The following is a 25015-nucleotide window of genomic DNA, read 5'->3' on the forward strand; positions in this document are numbered from 1 at the left end:
AGATGTAGAGCTGTGTGTCATCAGCATAGAGGTGATACTGAAAACCGTGAGATTCTATGAGCTGTCCCAGGCCAAAAGTGTAAATGGAGAAGAGCAGGGGCCGTAGAACTGAACCTTGCGGGACTCCGACAGATAGGGGGCGAGGTGAGGAGGTGGTGTGTGAGTGGGAGACGCTGAATGTTCGGTCTGTTAGGTATGACGAGATCCAGGATAGGGCCAAGTCTGTGATGCCAAGGGATGAGAGGGTCTGTAGTAATAGGGAATGATCCACTGTGTCAAAGGCAGAGGACAGGTCCAGGAGGAGGACAGAATAGTGTAGAAGGCAGAGGACATGTCCAGGAGGAGGAAGGCAGAGTAGTGTCGCTTACTCTTGGCGGTCAATAGGTCATTGGTGACCTTAGTTAGGGCAGTTTCAGTGGAATGGTGTGACTGAAAGCCTGATTGTAAGCGGTCGAAGAGGGAGCAGGAAGATAGATGGGAGGACAGTTCAAGATGGATGTGTTGTTCCAGTAGTTTTGAGGCATAGGGGAGAAGTGATATTGGGCGATAGCTAGATACAGAGGATGGGTCAAGAGAGGGCTTTTTGAGGATAGGTGTGATTGAGGCATACTGCGCCTGTGAGGGGCGAGGGTGGTGCATTGTGGGAGATGTGACGTGTCAGCGCTCCCCACATGTGTCACCATCCGAGTACTCAGCATACTGCGCCTGTGTGGTGGGAGAGTGGTGCATTATGGGAGATGTGACGTGTCAGCGCTCCCCATGTGTGATGTCAACATTCGAGTACTCGGCATACTGCGCCTGTGCAGGTCGAGGGTGGTGCATTGTGGGAGCTCCCCATGTGTGATATGGTCTCCGCATGCTGCAGGGGATGAAGGGCTTGTGCACACAGGAAGGATATAATGAGGCACCTCCAACTCTTTGGAGAAAGAATTATCCTTAACAACTAATTCCTGTTTCTGTTTTGTGTACGATTTGTGTGATTATGACTGATGTTCCACATTGCGGCCCTGAGCCGGAGCAGATACCCCAAGACTGCGAGCAGAATTCTGCGTTAAATACTGCACCCTTTTGTCACAGTTCCTGCTCATAGTCATAGACTCCTGTATTCACCTTTTTATATCTTATCTTTATCTCTTGTAATTATAACTTTACTCTAAATACATTTTCCTTTTATTCAAATCACTTGTGCAGATGAGACTTTGCTTGGATTACAGATGGTGGAGAATGCGGGCAGATCCAGCCACCTGGCAAATTAGCCCTAACAGGAGGATGTACAGGACGGAGTAAAGCGGCAGCTGGGGAGGTTTCCTAGCAGTCTTGCCTTTCCTTCTCTGCAGCTCTTGTTTTGGGGACTTTGGCTACAAGAGATATTGCTGAGCTTTCTCACAGGTGACTTTGAAAGGGAATCTGTCAGCAGGTCTTGCTACATCATCTAAGAGCAGTGCAATGAAGGTAGGGACCCTGAATCCACCGATGTATGACTTTAGATTACTGGGTGCACCCGTCCTGACACAATCAGAGCTTTTAGATTCATAGTGAAGCAGGGCTGAGAAAGCTGCCTTCCCCCACCCCATAGCTGCCCTCCCCACCTGCCCCAACTACACCACAGTTGGTTCGTCTACACCATAGCTGCCCTCCCCGACACCACAGCTGCCCCGGCTCACACCACAGCTGCCCCACACACCATAGCTGCCCTGCGACACCACAGCTGCCCCCGCAACACACCATAGCTGCCCCCGTAACACACGACAGCTGCCCTGCACCACCACAGCTGCCCCCGCGCACACCACAGCTGCCCCCACGCACACAGCTGCCCTGCGACACACCACAGCTTCCCCCGCCCACACCACAGCTGCCCTGCGACACCACAGCTGCCCACGCAACACACCATAGCTGCCCCCGTAACACACCACAGCTGCCCTGCACCACCACAGCTGCACCCGCGCACACCACAGCTGCCCTGCGACACACAGCTTCCCCCGCCCACACCACAGCTGCCCTGCGACACACCATAGCTGCCCCCGCTCACACCATAGCTGCCCCCGCTCACACCATAGCTGCCCCCGCTCACACCATAGCTGCCCCCGCTCACACCATAGCTGCCCCCGCTCACACCATAGCTGCCCCCGCTCACACCATAGCTGCCCCTGCTCACACTACAGCTGCCCTGCCCCTCACCATGCTTTCATTGTACAAAGTCCATAGACTGAGGACACTGGAGGTGTGGTTGCACTATTGTAGTCCGGCAATGTTAATCTCTTAGGCCTTTCACACTTCCGTCATTTGTCATCCGTCGCAATCCGTCGTTTTGGGCAAAAAACGGATCCTGCAAATGTGCTCGCAGGATGCGTTTTTGCCCATATACCTGTATTAGCGACGGATCGCGACGGATGGCCACACGTCGCGTCCGTCGTGCGACGGATCCGTCGTGTTTAATGTAACTTTTTTTGTCCGTCGCGTCCGCCATTTTCGACCGCGCATGCGTGGCCGAAACTCCGCCCCCTCCTCCCTGGACTGCAGAATGGGCAGCGGATGCGTCGAAAAACTGCATCTGCTGCCCACGTCGTGCACAAATTTCACAACGTGCGTCGGTACGTCGGCCCGACGCATAGCGACGTTCCCATACCGATGTAAGTGTGAAAGAAGCCTTAGTGATGAACCCTTCAGGAAGGCTAGTTTCACACATCCGTTTTTTGTTTTCAGGCTAAATCCGACCAATTTGTAAAAAAACTGATCCGGTGCAAATTGTGAAAAACTGATGCGCCGGATCCATTTTTCAGCTGGATCCGATTTTCTTTAATGTGCATGGATAGATAGATAGAGAGATAAATCTGCATGCTTTGTATGGAAAATGTTCTGAAAACCGGATCCGGGCGCCGGATTCATTGTTTGACACCTCAGTTTCATGTGCTTTTGGCCGATTCCGTCACTGTGTGGTTTTTTTCCACCGGAAAAAAACGTTGCAGTGAACGTTTTCTCCGTCCGCCGGAAACGACTATTTGGACGGATCCGGAAAAAAACGGATGAAACGTCTCGCCATCAGGCACAATCCAGTGCTAATACAACTCTATGGGAAAAAAACGGATCCGGCGTAAAAAAAACGGATCAGTTTTTTTTCCAAAATTGACGGATTGTGCCTGAAACAAAAAGCCTGATGTGTGAAAGTAGCCAAAGTGAACCACAGCAGCACTGTGACAAGTGACACATCCCTGAACTCTGTGCTTCAGCCTCTATCTCCTGCTGTCCTCAGATTACATAGCAGAACCTGCTGACAGATTCCCTTTCACTTTGCTTTACAAGTTTGTACATTTGTACTTGTTTGTGTCCTGCCCAGTGTGGGGTTGGGACGACGCTCACACACTGCGGCTGTCGCAGGCGGAGTACATGATTAAGCTTCAGGCGTTTCTGAGATGTCAGTGACCACTACAGCTCCATAGTGAAGAAACGCTGAGTACTGGGAACCCTCGCCCCCGTAGTTACACTTATTTGATCTCCAAGAAAGATCAGGGCTCTAGAAGTCCATGGAGGGGAATTAACAAATCCGGGATATGTTGTTGGCAACCGCCAAGACCAAAGCAGGCAGCATGGCCGCCGATGCCAGTGAGAGGTGCCTTACACTGGGGGTGAGGGAGTTGGTGAAGATGGAAGGGCTGAGCTACATAATGGTGTACTGCGATATCCACACCAGAGGGTCCGCGAGCGAGGAGCTAAACATGAGGGGGCTACGAAGTCAGCGTCACAGATTCCCCAGAGGTCTGGAGTGACCACTAGAAAGAGTACAGAGGTAGTGAAGATGGAAGGGCTGAGCTACATAATGGTGTACTGCGATATCCACACCAGAGGGTCCGTGTTGTGAATTTGGATTCTGGGCTCCCCCGGTGGCCGCTTGTGGAATTGGACTTGTCATCCTCTTTCCTGTTTCACCTGGTTCCATCAGTAGTGGGTGTCGCTATTTAAGCTCATTTCTCTGGTGGTTTCTTGCCGGTCAACAATGTTATCTGATGCCTCTCAGTGCTTGTTCCTGCTTCTAGACTACTACTAGATAAGTTGGACTTTTGTCCATGTTTTGTTTTGCCTATTTGTTCCAGTTCACAGCTGAAGTTTTGTTACTGTGTCTGGAAAGCTCTCGTTGATCAGGGATTGCTACTCTGGCGTTATGAGTTAATGCCAGAGTTTAAGGTAATCTCTGGATGGTGTTTTGTTAGTGTTTTTCTGCTGACCATGAAAGTATACTATCTGTCTTCTGCTATCTAGTAAGCGGACCTCAAATTTGCTAAGACTATTTTCCTGCTGCGTTTGTTGTTTCATCTGAACTCACCGTCATTATATGTGGGGGGCTACTGTCTTCTTTGGAATATTTCTCTAGAGGTGAGCCAGGTCTTATATTTCCCTCTGCTAGCTATTTAGGTCTTAGGCCAGAGCTGGGCATCTAGCGATAAATAGGAAATGCTACCTGGCTATTTCTAGTTGCGCGGCAGGCTTAGTTCATGGTCAGTATAGTTCCATCTTCCGAGAGCTTGTCCCTCTATAGGCTTGCTATGATCTCTGCCTGCAGAGATCATGATAGTTTGACCGGCCCGTAAAGTGTTAAAGACCCAGGTTGAGAAAGGAGAGTTATAAGAAGTCTGCTGGAATTTTTTTTTTTTTTTTTTCCTCCAGTCTGCCTTGCTGCAGTCTTTTTTCTCTCTCTCCTCCTAATCTCTGTATGGCTCTGTGTGCACCTGACAATAATGGATCTCCAGAGTGTAACTGCGGGTTTGAATAATCTCATCACGAAAGTACAAAATTTACAAGATTTTGTGGTACATGCTCCGGTATCTGAGCCGAGAATTCCTTTGCCGGAGTTTTTCACAGGGAATAGAGCTAGCTTCCAGAATTTCCGAAATAATTGTAAGCTTTATTTGTCCCTGAAGTCTCGTTCAGCTGGAGACCCTGCTCAGCAGGTTAGGATTGTGATTTCCTTGCTCAGGGGTGACCCTCAAGATTGGGCCTTCTCATTGCCAGCAGGGGATCCTGCGTTACGCGATGTGGATGCGTTTTTTCTGGCCTTGGGCTTGCTTTATGAGGAACCTCATTTGGAACTTCAGGCAGAAAAAACTTTGATGGCACTATCTCAGGGGCAAGACGAAGCTGAAGTTTTCTGCCAAAAATTCCGTAAATGGTCTGTGCTTACTCAGTGGAATGAGTGCGCCTTGGCGGCAACTTTCAGAGAAGGTCTCTCTGATGCCGTTAAGGATGTTATGGTGGGGTTCCCTGTGCCTGCAGGTCTGAATGAGTCCATGACAATGGCTATTCAGATTGATAGGCGTCTGCGGGAGCGCAAACCGGTGCACCATCTGGCGGTGTCTATGGAAAAGACGCCAGAAAGTATGCAGTGTGATAGAATTCTGTCCAGGAGCGAGCGACAGAATTTTAGACGGAAGAATGGATTGTGTTTCTATTGTGGGGATTCTACTCATGTTATATCAGCATGCTCTAGGCGTACAAAGAAGCCTGATAAGTCTGTTTCCATTGGCACCATTCAGTCTAAGTTTATTTTGTCTGTAACCCTGATTTGCTCTTTGTCATCCATTGCCACGGACGCCTATGTTGACTCTGGCGCCGCTCTGAGTCTTATGGATTGGTCCTTTGCCAATCGTTGTGGTTTTGATTTAGAGCCTTTGGAGACTCTTATTCCTCTGAAGGGGATTGACTCCACCCCATTGGCTAATAATAAACCACAATACTGGACACAAGTAACCATGCGTATCAATCCGGATCACCAGGAGATTATTCGTTTCCTGGTGCTGTATAATTTACATGACGATTTGGTGCTGGGATTGCCATGGTTGCAGTCTCACAACCCAGTCTTGGACTGGAGAGCAATGTCTGTGTTGAGCTGGGGATGTAAGGGTATTCATGGGGACTTACCTTTGGTTTCTATTTCGTCGTCCATTCCCTCTGAAGTCCCTGAGTTCCTCTCTGATTATCAAGATGTCTTTGACGAACCCAAGCTTGGGTCGTTACCTCCGCACCGTGAGTGCGATTGTGCCATAGATTTGATACCGGGTTGTAAATATCCCAAGGGTCGTTTGTTTAATCTGTCTGTGCCGGAACATGCTGCTATGCGGGAATATATAAAGGAGTCTTTGGAAAAGGGACATATTCGTCCATCTTCTTCTCCCTTGGGAGCTGGGTTTTTCTTTGTCTCAAAAAAAGACGGCTCTTTGAGACCATGTATTGATTATCGGCTTCTGAATAAGATCACTGTTAAGTATCAATACCCATTGCCATTGCTTACTGATTTGTTTGCTCGTATAGAGGGTGCTAAGTGGTTCTCTAAAATTGATCTTCGTGGGGCGTATAATTTGGTGCGGATCAGGCAGGGGGATGAGTGGAAGACCGCATTTAATACGCCCGAGGGCCACTTTGAGTATTTGGTCATGCCTTTTGGTCTTTCTAATGCCCCTTCAGTTTTCCAGTCTTTTATGCATGATATTTTCCGCGATTTTCTGGATAAATTTATGATAATATATCTGGATGATATTCTGATTTTTTCTGATGACTGGGACTCTCATGTCCAGCAGGTCAGGAGAGTTTTTCAGGTTCTGCGGTCTAATTCTTTATGTGTGAAGGGGTCTAAGTGCGTTTTTGGGGTCCAGAAAATTTCCTTTTTGGGGTATATTTTTTCTCCCTCTTCCATTGAGATGGATCCCGTCAAGGTGCAAGCTATTTGTGACTGGACTCAGCCCTCCTCTCTTAAGGGTCTTCAGAGATTTTTGGGCTTTGCCAACTTTTACCGCCGATTTATTGCTGGTTTTTCGGATGTCGTTAAACCACTGACTGATTTGACCAGACAAGGCGCTGATGTTGCTAATTGGTCCCCTCATGCTGTAGAGGCCTTTCAGGAGCTTAAGCGCCGTTTTGCCTCTGCCCCTGTGTTGCGTCAGCCTGATGTGAATCTGCCTTTTCAGGTTGAGGTTGACGCTTCGGAGATCGGAGCTGGGGCAGTGTTGTCGCAGAAAGGTTCCGACTGCTCCGTCATTAGGCCTTGTGCCTTCTTTTCTCGCAAATTTTCGCCCGCAGAGCGGAATTATGATGTTGGGAATCGGGAGCTTTTGGCCATGAAGTGGGCGTTTGAGGAGTGGCGCCATTGGCTCGAGGGGGCTAGGCATCAGGTGGTGGTATTGACTGACCACAAAAATTTGATTTATCTTGAGACTGCCAGACGCCTGAATCCTAGACAGGCGCGCTGGTCTTTATTTTTTTCTCGCTTTAATTTTGTGGTGTCATACCTACCGGGTTCTAAGAATGTTAAGGCAGATGCCCTTTCTAGGAGTTTTGACCCGGACTCTCCTGGTAATTCTGAACCCACAGGTATCCTTAGGGAGGGAGTAATTTTGTCGGCCGTTTCTCCTGATCTGCGGCGGTCCTTGCAAGAGTTTCAGGCGGATAGACCGGATCGTTGTCCGCCTGATAGACTGTTTGTTCCGGATGATTGGACCAGCAGAGTCATCTCTGAGGTACATTCTTCTGCATTGGCAGGTCATCCCGGAATTTTTGGTACCAGGGATTTGGTGGCAAGATCCTTCTGGTGGCCTTCCCTGTCACGAGATGTGCGAGTCTTTGTGCAGTCATGTGACGTTTGTGCTCGGGCCAAGTCTTGTAGTTCTCGGGCTAGCGGACTGCTGTTGCCCTTGCCTATTCCTAAGAGGCCTTGGACACACATCTCGATGGATTTTATTTCAGATCTGCCTGTTTCCCAGAAGATGTCTGTCATCTGGGTGGTCTGTGACCGTTTCTCTAAAATGGTCCATTTGGTTCCTCTGCCCAAGTTGCCTTCTTCTTCTGAGTTGGTTCCTCTGTTTTTTCAGAATGTTGTCCGATTGCACGGTATTCCTGAGAATATTGTTTCTGACAGAGGTACCCAATTTGTGTCTAGATTTTGGCGGGCATTCTGTGCTAGGATGGGCATAGATTTGTCTTTTTCATCTGCTTTTCACCCTCAGACTAATGGCCAGACCGAGCGGACTAATCAGACCCTGGAGACATATCTGAGGTGTTTTGTCTCTGCTGACCAGGATGATTGGGTTGCTTTTTTGCCATTGGCAGAGTTCGCCCTCAATAATCGGGCCAGCTCTTCCACCTTGGTGTCCCCGTTTTTCTGTAATTCGGGGTTTCACCCTCGATTTTCCTCCGGTCAGGTGGAATCCTCGGATTGTCCTGGAGTGGATGCGGTGGTGGAGAGATTGCATCACATCTGGGGGCAGGTTATGGACAATTTGAAGTTGTCCCAGGAGAAGACTCAGCGTTTTGCCAACCGTCATCGTCGTGTTGGTTCTCGGCTTTGTGTTGGAGATTTGGTGTGGTTGTCTTCTCGTTTTGTCCCTATGAGGGTCTCTTCTCCTAAGTTTAAACCTCGGTTCATCGGCCCTTATAGAATATTGGAGATTCTTAATCCTGTTTCTTTCCGTTTGGACCTCCCTGCGTCCTTTTCCATTCATAACGTTTTTCATCGGTCGTTATTGCGCAGGTATGAGGTACCTGTGGTACCTTCAGTTGAGCCTCCTGCTCCGGTGTTGGTTGAGGGTGAGTTGGAGTACGTTGTGGAGAAAATTTTGGACTCTCGTGTTTCCAGACGGAGACTCCAGTATCTGGTCAACTGGAAGGGTTACGGCCAGGAGGATAATTCTTGGGTCAATGCATCTGATGTTCATGCTTCTGATCTTGTTCGTGCCTTCCATAGGGCTCATCCTGGTCGCCCTGGTGGATCTGGTGAGGGTTCGGTGCCCCCTCCTTGAGGGGGGGGTACTGTTGTGAATTTGGATTCTGGGCTCCCCCGGTGGCCGCTTGTGGAATTGGACTTGTCATCCTCTTTCCTGTTTCACCTGGTTCCATCAGTAGTGGGTGTCGCTATTTAAGCTCATTTCTCTGGTGGTTTCTTGCCGGTCAACAATGTTATCTGATGCCTCTCAGTGCTTGTTCCTGCTTCTAGACTACTACTAGATAAGTTGGACTTTTGTCCATGTTTTGTTTTGCCTATTTGTTCCAGTTCACAGCTGAAGTTTTGTTACTGTGTCTGGAAAGCTCTCGTTGATCAGGGATTGCTACTCTGGCGTTATGAGTTAATGCCAGAGTTTAAGGTAATCTCTGGATGGTGTTTTGTTAGTGTTTTTCTGCTGACCATGAAAGTATACTATCTGTCTTCTGCTATCTAGTAAGCGGACCTCAAATTTGCTAAGACTATTTTCCTGCTGCGTTTGTTGTTTCATCTGAACTCACCGTCATTATATGTGGGGGGCTACTGTCTTCTTTGGAATATTTCTCTAGAGGTGAGCCAGGTCTTATATTTCCCTCTGCTAGCTATTTAGGTCTTAGGCCAGAGCTGGGCATCTAGCGATAAATAGGAAATGCTACCTGGCTATTTCTAGTTGCGCGGCAGGCTTAGTTCATGGTCAGTATAGTTCCATCTTCCGAGAGCTTGTCCCTCTATAGGCTTGCTATGATCTCTGCCTGCAGAGATCATGACAGGTCCGCGAGCGAGGAGCTAAACATGAGGGGGCTACGAAGTCAGCGTCACAGATTCCCCAGAGGTCTGGAGTGACCACTAGAAAGAGTACAGAGGTAGTGAAGATGGAAGGGCTGAGCTACATAACGGTGCACTGCGATATCCACACCAGAGGGTCTGCGAGCAAGGAGCCAAACCTGAGTGGGCTACAAAGTCAGCGTCACAGATTCCCCAGAGGTCTGGAGTGACCACTAGAAAGAGTACAGAGGTAGTGAAGATGGAAGGGGTGAGCTACATAATGGTGTACTGCGGTATCCACACCAGAGGGTCCACTAGCAAGGAGCCAAACCTGAGTGGGCTACAAAGTCAGCGTCACAGATTCCCCAGGGGTCTGGAGTGACCACTAGAAGGAGTACAGAGGTAGTGAAGATGGAAGGGCTGAGCTACATAATGGTGCACTGCGGTACCCACACCAGAAGGTCTGCGAGCGAGGAGCTAAACATGAGGGGGCTACGAAGTCAGCGTCACAGATTCCCCAGAGGTCTGGAGTGACCACTAGAAAGAGTACAGAGGTAGTGAAGATAGAAGGGCTGAGCTACATAACGGTGCACTGCGGTACCTACACCAGAAGGTCCACTAGCAAGGAGCCAAACCTGAGTGGGCTACAAAGTCAGCGTCACATATTCCACAGAGGTCTGGAGTGACCACTAGAAAGAGTACAGAGGTAGTGAAGATGGAAGGGCTGAGCTACATAACGGTGCACTGCGATATCCACACCAGAGGGTCCGCGAGCAAGGAGCCAAACCTGAGTGGGCTACAAAGTCAGCGTCACAGATTCCCCAGAGGTCTGGAGTGACCACTAGAAAGAGTACAGAGGTAGTGAAGATGGAAGGGCTGAGCTACATAATGGTGTACTGCGGTATCCACACCAGAGGGTCCACTAGCAAGGAGCCAAACCTGAGTGGGCTACAAAGTCAGCGTCACAGATTCCCCAGAGGTCTGGAGTGACCACTAGAAAGAGTACAGAGGTAGTGAAGATAGAAGGGCTGAGCTACATAACGGTGCACTGCGGTACCCACACCAGAAGGTCCACTAGCAAGGAGCCAAACCTGAGTGGGCTACAAAGTCAGCGTCACAGATTCCCCAGAGGTCTGGAGTGACCACTAGAAAGAGTACAGAGGTAGTGAAGATGGAAGGGCTGAGCTACATAATGGTGCACTGCGGTACCCACACCAGAAGGTCCGCGAGCGAGGAGTTAAACATGAGGGGGCTACGAAGTCAGCGTCACAGATTCCCCAGAGGTCTGGAGTGACCACTAGAAAGAGTACAGAGGTAGTGAAGATAGAAGGGCTGAGCTACATAACGGTGCACTGCGGTACCCACACCAGAGGGTCCACTAGCAAGGAGCCAAACATGAGTGGGCTACAAAGTCAGCGTCACAGATTCCCCAGGGGTCTGGAGTGACCACTAGAAAGAGTACAGAGGTAGTGAAGATGGAAGGGCTGAGCTACATAATGGTGCACTGCGGTACCCACACCAGAAGGTCCGCGAGCGAGGAGCTAAACATGAGGGGACTACGAAGTCAGCGTCACAGATTCCCCAGAGGTCTGGAGTGACCACCAGAAAGAGTACAGAGGTAGTGAAGATAGAAGGGCTGAGCTACACCAGAGGGTCCGAGAGAGAGGAGCTAAACATGAGGGGGCTCCTTGTAGACAGGTCTTAGCTGAAGTTTCTAGAGTCAGTGATCGAGGTTACTCAGAGCTCTGGATGGACCACTGCAGGACAAGCCCAACTGGGGGGTATAAATAGCAAGAAAAGAAAAATGAGAGGAGGATGACAAGGAATCAGATGCATTTCAGTAAAATTGTCAGTCTTGCTAAAGCCTCTGCCATAGTGGCCCCGCAAGAATGGAAACTCATCTTCCATCATAAAACCCACCTGGTTTCGCCCAGCGCCTAACATCTGTCTGCATCTGCCACAACCATATAAGACACAATTCCCCATATGTATGGGGAAGAAAAGGTGTACAAAAGAGATAAAATTGAAAACAACTTTATTGAAAATGCTATAAATAACAATAAAAAGCCAAGAAAATACCAAACAAGGGAAATCTCAACTAAAATCAAGGCAGACACTGGGCAATAATGATCTACTAGACACAGCTGAAATACATTGATATTTGCAATAAATTTATAACCAATGAAGCGCTACATATGCTGAAATAACTGCCAATAGAACACTGCATGCAGAGCAATTAGTGCCAAAATGAATATGCATATGAAACTATATGTTAGAACAATAGTGAACGTCAGACATGTAGAAAAATAGGGATAAGCAGTAAAGTGCAATTAGTGCTAGAAGCCTATGGTTATATGAGAACCCAGAAGAGGCACAATACGCCACCCATAAAAGAACTTCCTGGGGTTGCAGCACGGGCACGAGGCGCCTGCTTTGGCATTGATGTAAGTTACATTCAATTACATGTATGTTACCTTTTGAGTGCACATCTATTGTAGCTTAAATATATATATGCTTCATCTACGCATAGACATGGTAGCATTCATTAGAACTATACCTCTTTAGGAAGATCACAGCAAAATAGCTTGGAGCGCCCCCTGTATCACTCTGCCCTCTCTCATGGCAGGACTTAGACAAGCCAAGGGGGCAGAGCACACTATTACAGCACGCCCCAACATCGGAGCTGCCCAGAAGAGGTACCACATGCCTCGGGTTGGTGCAAAGGGAACCTTGCTTGCAGAAACATCTGCCTGTTTGATGTCAGTCCTGTCTGACACCGGTCCTCTCTGATGTCTGTCCTGTTTAATGCCGGCCCTGTCTGATGCCGGTCGTGTTTGATGCCGGTCCTGTCTGATGCCGGTAGGTGAATTTTGTAGTTGACCTCACCAACTCTCTCCACCACCTCATAGGGACCCTACCACTTGTCCAGGAATTTGGTCTTCACCGTGGGTACCAGCACAAGTACTCGAGCCTCTGGGTTTAACTGCCTTACTATGGCTGACCTGTTATACACCCTGGACTGGGCTTCCTGAGCCTTGAGGAGGTGCTCCTTCACAATGGGCATCACATGGCAATCCTCTCTTGCATCTGGGTGACATGCTCTACCACGCTTCTATAGGAGGTGGTTTCAGCCTCCCAGGATTCCTTCGCCACATCCAGGAGCCCTCGAGGGTGTCGTCCATAGAGCAGTTCAAATGGAGGAGAAGCCAGTGGAAGCTTGGAGAACTTCCCGGATGGAGAACAACAGGTAAGGAAGCAGACAGTCCCAGTCTTGGCCATCCTTCTCCACTGCTTTCTTCAGCATGGCCTTCAAGGTTTTATTGAACCTTTCCACAAAGCCATCCATCTGGGGATGGTAGACTGAGGTCCGGAGTTGTGTGATTTGCAGGGCTTTGCACAACTCATACATCACCTTTGACAAACGGTGTCCCTTGGTCAGGATCTCTTTAGGCCACCCTGTTCTAGAGAAGACCTGGACCAATTCTCTGGTGATACACTTGGTGATACACTTACATAGTGGGATGGCCTCTGGGTATTGTGTAGCATAGTCCAGTGTCACCAGGATATCCTGATGTCCTCTGGCAGACTTGACCAGGGGGTCCTACTAGATCCATGGCTGTGCATTCAAACGGCACCTCAATTATGGGCAACGGCACCAAGGGGCTATGAAAATGGGCCACTCGGGATGTCATCTGGCAGGTGGGACAGGACCTACAGAAATTCACAATATCGCGGTGACAAGCGGGCCAGTAAAACCTCTGGAGGATCCGTTCCTGTGTTTTTTCTATGCCCAGGTGACCACCTAACATGTGTATGGGCCATGTCTAATACTCTGGTCGGTATGGCCCTGGCACCAGTACTCAATTACCTCCCCTCAAGTTGGTGACGCGGTATAGCATCTCCCCATTGATGGCAAAATGTGGGTATCAAGTGTCAGCCCCCGGCTCTTGAGCAACACCATTAACCCCTTCACGACATGCGCCGTACTAGTACTGCGCATGCCAGGTCTCCCCCTTTGATGTGGGCTCCGGCGCTGAGCCCACATCAAAGTCGCGACATGTCAGCTGTTTTGTACAGCTGACATGTGCGCGCAATAGCGGCGGGTGAAATCGCTATTCATCCGCCGCTATTAACCTGTTAAATGCCGCTGTCAAACGCAGACAGCGGCATTTAACTACCGCATCCGGCCGGGCGGCCGGAAATAACGTCATCGCCGACCCCCGTCACATGATCAGAGGTCGGCGATGTGTCAGGATGGTAACCATAGAGGCCCTTGAGACCTCTATGGTTACTGATGCCGGCCTGCTGTGAGCGCCCCCTGTGGTCGGCGCTCACAGCACACCTGCATTTCTGCTGCATAGCAGCGATCTGATGATCGCTGTTATGTAGCAGAGCTGATCTGGCTGTGCCTGCTTCTAGCCTCCCATGGAGGCTATTGAAGCATGGCAAAAGTGAAAAAAAAGTTTTTAAAAATGTGAAAAAAATATTAAAAATATAAAAGTTTAAATCACCCCCCTTTCGCCCCATCCTAAATAAAACAATAAAAAAAAAATCAAACCTACACGTATTTGGTATCGCCGCGTTCAGAATCGCCCGATCTATCAATTTAAAAAAAGCATTAACCTGATCGCTAGACAGCGTAGCGAGAAAAAAATCCAAAACGCCAGAATTACGTTTTTTTGGTCGCCGCGACATTGCGTTAAAATGCAATAACGGGCGATCAAAAGAACGTATCTGCGCCAAAATGGTATCATTAAAAACGCCAGCTCGGCACGCAAAAAATAAGCTCTCACCCGACCCCAGATCACGAAAATTGGAGACGCTACAATTATCAGAAAATGGCACTTTTTTTTTTTTTTAAGCAAAGTTTGGAATTTTTTTTTATTACTTGGATAAAAAATAACCTAATCATGTTAGATGTCTATGAACTCGTAATGACCTGGAGAATCATAACATCAGGTCAGTTTTAGCATTTAGTGAACCTAGCAAAAAAGCCAAGCAAAAAACAAGTGTGGGATTGCACTTTTTTTGCAATTTCACCGAACTTGGAATTTTTTTCCCGTTTTCTAGTACACGACATGGTAAAACCAATGATGTCGTTCAAAAGTACAACTTGTCCCGCAAACAATAAGCCCTCACATGGCCATATTCACGGAAAAATAAAAAAGTTATGGCTCTGGGAAGGAGGGGAGTGAAAAACGAAAACGCAAAAACGAAAAAGGGCCGCGACTTGAAGGGGTTAAATATTGTTACATTTTCAAAAGGCCCTTTTAGAGTTAAGTCGTTGAGTTGGGCGGTCCCAAAGTTTCCCTCAGACACCTCCAGCTCAGGAACGTTGGCCTCAGTGGATGCTGCCTCATCCTCTTTGCCAACCAGCACACACAATGGAAACCTGTCATCTGCCACTTGCGAAGAGGTATCTTTAGGAGCGATCTGGCTGTTGTCCGGGCAACATGACGTCCTCCGTTTTACCCACAAGTCCCAAAACAACACAAAGTCCAACTCTATTATAATAGGGTACAATAGGTTTTTGACCACGCCGACCTCATGGGATTCGGTGCCACAGCTTGAGTTTATGACCACCTGGGCCACAGGGTAGTCCTCCACGTCACCATGGATACAGCGGATGCCCATCCTCTTTCCAGGAATCAGTCGATGTGGCATTGTGGACCTCACTAGGGTTACCAAACTTCCCGAGTCCAGCAAACCAGTCACTTGTACTCAGTTTACTGTCACGGGACATGCCTGCAGCCCCTCTTCTGTTTGGAGAACAGCACTGCACTGCACTGCAGTTCTTTGGCTCAGTGGTCATGGGACAACAGGCAGCTATATGTCCTGGCCCGTGGCACCTCCAGCAAATATCACCTGTGGGGACCTTGGGCACTACCTCTCCCACCCCTTTTGACCTTGGATACCCCACCCCTTTTTGGGACTTCGCCCCCTATTGGGACCCCCAGTATGGAGTAGGCTGTCTTCCCAAGGAGCCTTCCATCCCCTGGTATCTCTCGACCAGTCCGACCAGTTCATCGACATTCCAGAGATCACCCCAAGCAATCCAAGTCTGTATGGGCCTCGGCAGGGAGTTCACAAACCGGTCCATCACCACCCGCTCTACCATCTGTGCAAGCGTAGAGGACTCTGGCTGCAGCCACTTCTGGAACATGTGCAACAGGTCAAACATTTGGGATTGAGACCGTTTGTCCCGGTGATACACCCAGTGGTGAACTCGCTGTACTTTGATAGTCAGTGTCACCCCCAAGCGTGTGAGAATCTCAGCTTGTGATACTCTTTGGCGTCCTGCAAAGAGTCTGGGGTTCCCCCGTCAAGTATGGTGCCAGTACCTCTGCCCACTGCTCGGGCGGAAGCATCTCCCTCTCGGAAACCCTCTCAAACATCATCAGGAAAGCCTCAACATCATCCCCTACGGTCATTTTCTGCAACGCACGTCTTACCATCTTCCGGACCTGGGGTTGGGGCGCTCGTTCTGCCCTGGATGGCGATTGCCAGAAGCTGCATCTGCTGCCGTTGCTCCTGCTGGATCTGCTGTAACAATAGCCTGTTGGTCTCTTGCTGCTGCGACTGGACCAAGTGTTTCAGCAGGTCCTCCATTTTGTCTGGCATTGCTTGCTGGCTTGCGATAGACGTCACCCAATACATGCGGTATCAGTAGTCACACTGCCCCTTGGGATTCGTGCCCGTGCTTCTACCATCGATTGTAGGGATCTGTACTCACTCAGCTCTTGTTGATGAAGCGGAATCACTGAAGTGTCCAAGCAAGTTTATTCAAAAGGCATAAACTGCTCTGGTTAGAATACAAATGAATAGCCTTTTCCGGCACAAAGTAACAAACAGGAAAAAAGAAGGTACACAGTCCTTGTAGTACAGCGGGTGTGCCCCCGCAGGTCGGAGTCTTTTACAACACACACACAATAGAGGTCTCCACACCTCTGGCCACAGACACAGAATGAGGCAATTGGCCTCCATTTTATTCACCAAAACACGCCCCTGGGGTGGGATACGTGAGCTGTCATTCCCACCCATCTCTTATGACCGCTTGTAAAACTCGGCCCTGGATCGTCCCAGACAACTCTCTCAGCACTATATGTGCTGGAGCATACCTCCGAGCCCACATCACAGCAGCTAATAGCCGCGATGACACATCTCCCCTCAAGATATATAATGAAACCTGGCACTCAACTTTTTTAACTGGAAAATGTGTTTATTATCAGCAACAACAAAACGTTTCGGTCCCGGACTGGACCTTCATCAGTTACTGAAAGTGCAAATCAAAAAATATACAAAAATTGAAACAATGTACAAAAATAAATAAATAAACAACATGGAATAAACAAAGTATATACATAACTGGACACCCAGTGTATAAAGAACATGACAATGTAGCTGCTAAGATGGTACAAAAAACAGTTCAGAACCGACCAATATTGGCACGATGCTACCTCGGATGGTGGATGGCTTATCTAATGAAAGTGAGAGGATAGTCACATACCGTGCTATGCAGGATATTTAGGAGAGACGTGCCCATAAGGGCAGATGGTAGTTAGCTTCTGAAGTAGAGGGTTGAATACATGAGTGATAGGTCAGGGGCGTGGTGGTAAAGAAGGAGCAGGACATCCCCACAAAGATGCAGAGTGATAATCTGTGTAAGGCTGTATGGGCAACAACCTACTGGACGTAAAGCGCAAAGTAGGTTAGGTGTAAGGCATCGGTATATGTGACCGGTCAATGTATGAGGTTACCTTACCGCATAAGGATGGCGTGGCTGACGCGGTGTCCACCGCTAGTCTGACGCCATATACGCTGGTGATGTGCTATATATACATGCTAGCCACGAGCGCCTGTGTACCGCTGACCGGAAGTGGCCGTGTCCGGCGCGCAGTGATGTCAGCTGGGGCCAGGAACGACGTAACCAGCATGGTGGTGCGTTCCAGGGAGCGGCGCTTGCGTGTCATGTTAGGAGGTGTGCCTAATAGGAGGAGGAACGACGTAACCAGCATGGTGGTGCGTTCCAGGGAGCGGCGCTTGCCTGTCATGTTAGGAGGTGTGCCTAATAGGAGGAGGAGCGACGTAACCAGCATGGTGGTGCGTTCCAGGGAGCGGCGCTTGCCTGTCATGTTAGGAGGTGTGCCTAATAGGAGGAGGAACGACGTAACCAGCATGGTGGTGCGTTCCAGGGAGCGGCGCTTGCCTGTCATGTTAGGAGGTGTGCCTAATAGGAGGAGGAACGACGTAACCAGCATGGTGGTGCGTTCCAGGGAGCGGCGCTTGCCTGTCATGTTAGGAGGTGTGCCTAATAGGAGGAGGAACGACGTAACCAGCATGGTGGTGCGTTCCAGGGAGCGGCGCTTGCCTGTCATGTTAGGAGGTGTGCCTAATAGGAGGAGGAACGACGTAACCAGCATGGTGGTGCGTTCCAGGGAGCGGCGCTTGCCTGTCATGTTAGGAGGTGTGCCTAATAGGAGGAGGAACGACGTAACCAGCATGGTGGTGCGTTCCAGGGAGCGGCGCTTGCCTGTCATGTTAGGAGGTGTGCCTAATAGGAGGAGGAACGACGTAACCAGCATGGTGGTGCGTTCCAGGGAGCGGCGCTTGCCTGTCATGTTAGGAGGTGTGCCTAATAGGAGGAGGAGCGACGTAACCAGCATGGTGGTGCGTTCCAGGGAGCGGCGCTTGCCTGTCATGTTAGGAGGTGTGCCTAATAGGAGGAGGAACGACGTAACCAGCATGGTGGTGCGTTCCAGGGAGCGGCGCTTGCCTGTCATGTTAGGAGGTGTGCCTAATAGGAGGAGGAGCGACGTAACCAGCATGGTGGTGCGTTCCAGGGAGCGGCGCTTGCCTGTCATGTTAGGAGGTGTGCCTAATAGGAGGAGGAACGACGTAACCAGCATGGTGGTGCGTTCCAGGGAGCGGCGCTTGCCTGTCATGTTAGGAGGTGTGCCTAATAGGAGGAGGAACGACGTAACCAGCATGGTGGTGCGTTCCAGGGAGCGGCGCTTGCGTGTCATGTTAGGAGGTGTGCCTAATAGGAGGAGGAACTCCCTTACACAGAACGGTGATATGCTAAGTGTGGTAGCATATCGCCAGAAAAGAGGTGTGTGCCTGGTCCTACATGGGTATTGATGCTAGGTGGCACGTGGGTGCGATATTCTATGTGGAGGCATGCACTGGGGGAACGGTGGTGTCATGCTCGCGCCCAGACTGGTTGGCGCGGGCATGCGGGGGAGTGGCCCCACTGGACCACAGACCAAACCTCCCTGGAAGGGGCGTAACTAAGTAGCTTCCTAGGTGTTCGCTGGAGCCTCTGATGGTGAGGTCAGACTTGTGCAATAGGAAGCTACCAGGTACCACTCCAGGGTGGAGTCTGGTTGTGGCTGCTGATCCCACCGGGGAACGGAACATAGACAAGCAAGCGGGCACGGCTGGCACATAGGCAGGCAGACGGGTACAACAGGAACACTGTCAGGCAGGCGGGCACGGCTGGCTCTCTGGTAGGCAGGCGGGCACGGCTGGCTCTCTGGCAGGACTGGTGGACAAGACTGGTACACTGGAAGAACCGGTAGGGACCGGTCTGCAGGCAGGTATGTAGAACGGGTAAGAACCTGTTCAGACACGAGGACCTAGGAATAAGTAGATAAAGACCGCAAGAGCGGATGCAGAGCGAAAGCACAGGAGCTAGAGCCAAGAACAGAAATGCAGGAGGCGGAGCCAAGAGCAGGAGGCGGAGCCAAGTGCAAAACTGCAGGAGGCGGAGACAAGAGCTGGAGGCGGAGCCAAGTGCAGACAGGCAGGAGGCGGAGCCAAGAGCTGGAGGCGGAGCCAAGTGCAGACAGGCAGGAGGCGGAGCCAAGAGCTGGAGGCGGAGCCAAGTGCAGACAGGCAGGAGGCGGAGCCAAGAGCTGGAGGCGGAGCCAAGTGCAGACAGGCAGGAGGCGGAGCCAAGAGCTGGCGGCGAAGCCAAGTGCAGGAGAAGTAGAACCGCAAAGAGCGGAGCCAGGTAGAACCGCAAGGAGCGGAGCCAGGTAGAACCGCAAGGAGCGGAGCCAGGTAGAACCGCAAGGAGCGGAGCCAGGTAGAACCGCAAGGAGCGGAGCCAGGTAGAACCGCAAGGAGCGGAGCCAGGTAGAACCGCAAGGAGCGGAGCCAGGTAGAACCGCAAGGAGCGGAGCCAGGTAGAACCGCAAGGAGCGGAGCCAGGTAGAACCGCAAGGAGCGGAGCCAGGTAGAACCGCAAGGAGCGGAGCCAGGTAGAACCGCAAGGAGCGGAGAGGTGCTGCAGGAGGGGTCTCTGCAGCAGAGCTGAGCCACAAAGAATGTGGAGAGAAGCTGCAGCAAGGGATAACTGCAACAGCAGAAGATAAGCTGAGTACAAAGGAGCAGAAACGCAGAAGTGAGGAGCAGAGGTAAAGTAACAAAGGTTCAGAGCAGGCAGAGCTGCAAGAGTGCGGAGTGAAAGCAGACTGAGAATACAAGGAAAGACAACAGGGAAGGAAGCCAAAGACTAGGAGACCGAGGTAAGACTAAGTGCAGACAAGGCAATGGAACAAGACACAAGGACAAAGACACTGGGACCAGGATATACTGCCTCCTGGTGGGCGGACAACAAGACCAAGGAAATAACACAGAGAATCCTCCAGAGAGGGAGTAACTCAGAGAAAGGCCAGGCAAACTCAGAAGCAAGACACTAACTGAGCTAACACATTGCACAGGACCAGACCACTGGGTGGAGCTGCACTATATACTGGAGGCCTCCTGGCAATTGGTCAGGAACAGATTGGACAGATGCACCTGATTCCTATAAGAACCAGAGAGTTCAGGCGCCGCCCCTCTATACACAGAACCATGAAGCATGCAGAGAGCAGAGACACAGAACATGGAGCTGGCAAGAAACAGAAACCACATCATGACCTGGAGCAGTGGGTAAGATAGTGTGAGAAATGCGAGGCCATGCCGTGATGCCAGCAGAGTTGTTACAGTACCCCCCCCTTTACGGCCCCTCTTCTTCAAGCCCGCCAGAATAACTTGTAGAAGAAGGATGGGAGCACACATAGTCCAGGCCAACATGACATCTTCAGGGTAGAAGGCGGCAGGAGGGTCACCAGGTATCTCAGAAAACAAAGTCTCTTTGTGCTCTGCAGGGTTAGCTTCATCAGAAATCTCGAATAGCAAAGTCTCATTGTACCCAATAGGGTTAGCTTTCTCAATGGACAGGACCATCTCCTCCAGGTACATACGTAACAGGGACTTGAATGCTGCCGTCTTAATATCTTCACCAGCCAGACACTTGGAAACTGGAAACAGTCTCATAGGATTCAAATTTTGCCCAACAGGTTGTAGAGAAGCTCCCGGATACTGAACACAGGAAAAGTCACTAGAGATGAGTGTGGAGAGCATCAGCTCCACCGGGTCAGAGAAAAATTGAGGTGAACAAACTTCTGTTTTGAAATCTTCACCAGCCGGCCACAAGGACGCAGAAGGTATAAACATAGGAACCATCTTCTGCCCGTTATCCAGAAGAAATCGTCCAAGCGGCGGGGATGTTCCTAGGAACGGAATACAGGAAAAGTCGTTGGAGACGTGTGGAGAGATAGTCACCGCTTCCCCATCTTCGGTGACATTAGCACATCTTGACTCGACGACTAAGTGTTTACTGGTATAGTCGCTGGAGATGTGTGGAGACATAGTCACCGTTTCCCCATCTTTGGTGACGTCAGCACAGCTTGACTCGACGACTAGCAGACCAGCAGAAGAAGATGTCACTGCTGAGTGTCTTTGACGCATGGGAACCAGACACTTCTCAAGACTGGGTAAGTTCAAACGAAGCACTTTACTGCAACTCTTGACCAGAGCGGGTGGTAGAGTCCTTGGCTTAGAATGACCCATGGGCATAACAGACAGCATACGGAAAACAAACTTCTTTGTGTATAAGGCTCCAACTTGGAGCTGTAGTTGTCCTTGCAGGACTAGACTGCTCTTTAGCAGGGTTCGGCCATTATCAGGCAACGCCCACACCGGGTTCTGGAGCTGAAGAACGGAGACCATACACTGACTCCGCATGACAGGCGGCTTAGACACACCAAAGCTCCCAGAAGGCAGAGAAACAGTCATTAACTTAGATGGAGAGGAAGTACTCTCGCCAGGGGCAGCCTCTCCAACTGGCCCGAGGCTTTGGAGCTTAAGATCCCCTGGACAGAGGCCATCCAGGTGTTCCTCACAACAGCAGCGACATTGTATGCCCTTCCTATGGCTGATCTCAGGCTGCTGCTTTGCCAGCCCACTCTCATCAACCTTCTTAGGCTTCACACAGGTTGCTGCTTTAACGGGTAGAGGAACAGGAGGGTCACAGATGGTCAAGGCTTGACGTGGGGGTTTCTTCACGGGTTTCGCCCGTCTGGAGCGCCTCTCGGATCTAGATGGGGAAGACTTAACAGGAGACGCAGAGGTAGGCACATCGAAGACTTTACGGAAGGCCGCCAGGAAGGCCTCCAAGTCCGTGAAGATGAGATCCCCTGCTTCAAACAAGGGGTTGATCCATAGCAAAGCATCTCCTCTTAAGGTACCGTCACACTAGGCGATATCGCCAGCGATCCGTGACGTTGCAGCGACCTGGATAGCGATATCGCTGTATTTGACACGCAGCAGCGATCTGGATCCCGCTGTGAAATTGCTGGTCGCTGCTAGAAGGTCTGCACTTTATTTGGTCGCTAGGTCGCCGTGTATCGCCGTGTTTGACAGCAAAAGCAAGGATACCAGCGATATTTTACACTGGTAACCAGGGTAAACATCGGGTTACTAAGCGCAGGGCCGCGCTTAGTAACCCGATGTTTACCCTGGTTACCAGCGTAAAAGTTAAAAAAACAAACAGCACATACTCACCAGCGCGTCCCCCAGCGTCTGCTTCCTGCTCTGACTGAGATCCGGCCCTAAACTGAAAGTGAAAGCACAGCGGTGACGTCACCGCTGTGCTGTTAGGGCCGGAGCTCAGTCAGTGTCAGGAAGCAGAGGCTGGGGGACGCGCTGGTGAGTATGTGCTGTTTGTTTTTTTAACTTTTACGCTGGTAACCAGGGTAAACATCGGGTTACTAAGCGCGGCCCTGCGCTTAGCAACCCGATGCTTACCCTGGTTACCCGGGGACCTCGGCATCGTTGGTCGCTGGAGAGCGGTCTGTGTGACAGCTCTCCAGCGACCAAACAGCGACGCTGCAGCGATCGGCATCGCTGTCGCTATCGCTGCAGCGTCGCTTAATGTGACGGTACCTTTAGGTAAGACATTATGTATCCAACCTTGAACAAATCAGAGGGGAAAGCAGAAGCATACCATTCGAAGTTCAGCATACACTGCTCCAGGAACACATGGCACTGCTTCGGATCCCCATAGTACCTTGGCGGATCCGCAGGAGCCTGCTTTTCATAGGCCAAAAGTTTATTAAAGATAGCATCAGAGACAACGATTAAAGCATCTTGCTCCGAGAGCGAAGGCACATGGGACTCAGCGGGGACCATGGCCTGTGCAAACTGTCATGCTCGCGCCCAGACTGGTTGGCGCGGGCGTGCGGGGGAGTGGCCCCACTGGACCACAGACCAAACCTCCCTGGAAGGGGCGTAACTAAGTAGCTTCCTAGGTGTTCGCTGGAGCCTCTGATGGTGAGGTCAGACTTGTGCAATAGGAAGCTACCAGGTACCACTCCAGGGTGGAGTCTGGTTGTGGCTGCTGATCCCACCGGGGAACGGAACATAGACAAGCAAGCGGGCACGGCTGGCACATAGGCAGGCAGACGGGTACAACAGGAACACTGTCAGGCAGGCGGGCACGGCTGGCTCTCTGGTAGGCAGGCGGGCACGGCTGGCTCTCTGGCAGGACTGGTGGACAAGACTGGTACACTGGAAGAACCGGTAGGGACCGGTCTGCAGGCAGGTATGTAGAACGGGTAAGAACCTGTTCAGACACGAGGACCTAGGAATAAGTAGATAAAGACCGCAAGAGCGGATGTAGAGCGAAAGCACAGGAGCTAGAGCCAAGAACAGAAATGCAGGAGGCGGAGCCAAGAGCAGGAGGCGGAGCCAAGTGCAAAACTGCAGGAGGCGGAGACAAGAGCTGGAGGCGGAGCCAAGTGCAGACAGGCAGGAGGCGGAGCCAAGAGCTGGAGGCGGAGCCAAGTGCAGACAGGCAGGAGGCGGAGCCAAGAGCTGGCGGCGAAGCCAAGTGCAGGAGAAGTAGAACCGCAAAGAGCGGAGCCAGGTAGAACCGCAAGGAGCAGAGCCAGGTAGAACCGCAAGGAGCGGAGCCAGGTAGAACCGCAAGGAGCGGACCAAGGTAGAACCGCAAGGAGCGGAGCCAGGTAGAACCGCAAGGAGCGGAGCAAGGTAGAACCGCAAGGAGCGGAGCCAGGTAGAACCGCAAGGAGCGGAGCCAGGTAGAACCGCAAGGAGCGGAGCCAGGTAGAACCGCAAGGAGCGGAGCCAGGTAGAACCGCAAGGAGCGGAGCAAGGTAGAACCGCAAGGAGCGGAGCCAGGTAGAACCGCAAGGAGCGGAGCCAGGTAGAACCGCAAGGAGCGGAGCCAGGTAGAACCGCAAGGAGCGGAGCCAGGTAGAACCGCAAGGAGCGGAGCCAGGTAGAACCGCAAGGAGCGGAGCCAGGTAGAACCGCAAGGAGCGGAGCCAGGTAGAACCGCAAGGAGCGGAGCCAGATAGAACCGCAAGGAGCGGAGCCAGATAGAACCGCAAGGAGCGGAGCCAGGTAGAACCGCAAGGAGCGGAGCCAGGTAGAACCGCAAGGAGCGGAGCCAGGTAGAACCGCAAGGAGCGGAGCCAGATAGAACCGCAAGGAGCGGAGCCAGGTAGAACCGCAAGGAGCGGAGCCAGGTAGAACCGCAAGGAGCGGAGCCAGGTAGAACCGCAAGGAGCGGAGCCAGGTAGAACCGCAAGGAGCGGAGCCAGGTAGAACCGCAAGGAGCGGAGCTAGGTAGAACCGCAAGGAGCGGAGAGGTGCTGCGGGAGGGGTCTCTGCAGCAGAGCTGAGCAGAGCCACAAAGAATGTGGAGAGAAGCTGCAGCAAGGGATAACTGCAACAGCAGAAGATAAGCTGAGTACAAAGGAGCAGAAACGCAGAAGTGAGGAGCAGAGGTAAAGTCACAAAGGTTCAGAGCAGGCAGAGCTGCAAGAGTGCGGAGTGAAAGCAGACTGAGAATACAAGGAAAGACAACAGGGAAGGAAGCCAAAGACTAGGAGACCGAGGTAAGACTAAGTGCAGACAAGGCAATGGAACAAGACACAAGGACAAAGACACTGGGACCAGGATATTCTGCCTCCTGGTGGGCGGACAACAAGACCAAGGAAATAACACAGAGAATCCTCCAGAGAGGGAGTAACTCAGAGCAAGGCCAGGCAAACTCAGAAGCAAGACACTAACTGAGCTAACACATTGCACAGGCCCAGAGCACTGGGTGGAGCTGCATACTGGAGGTCTCCTGGCAATTGGTCAGGAACAGATTGG

At 51.0% G+C, this 25015-nt stretch overlaps 1 protein-coding gene across 8 annotated transcripts in view; it reads right to left on the bottom strand.

Annotated features, from left to right (window-relative positions):
- LOC143783165 (kinesin-like protein KIFC3) overlaps window positions 1–25015 on the bottom strand; it is a 314549-nt gene that overhangs the window by 38893 nt on the left and 250641 nt on the right. The window contains exon 18 of one of the 8 annotated variants that reach the window (XR_013217106.1): window positions 778–798. The exons of the other annotated variants lie outside the window; for them this stretch is intronic. The gene's annotated coding sequence lies outside the window, so the exon portion shown is untranslated. Of the gene's footprint in view, window positions 1–777; window positions 799–25015 lie in introns of those variants that run through there. 8 annotated transcript variants of the gene reach the window in all.

This window comes from Ranitomeya variabilis, chromosome 6 (genome assembly GCF_051348905.1).
Source record: "Ranitomeya variabilis isolate aRanVar5 chromosome 6, aRanVar5.hap1, whole genome shotgun sequence".
Lineage (NCBI taxonomy): Eukaryota > Metazoa > Chordata > Amphibia > Anura > Dendrobatidae > Ranitomeya > Ranitomeya variabilis.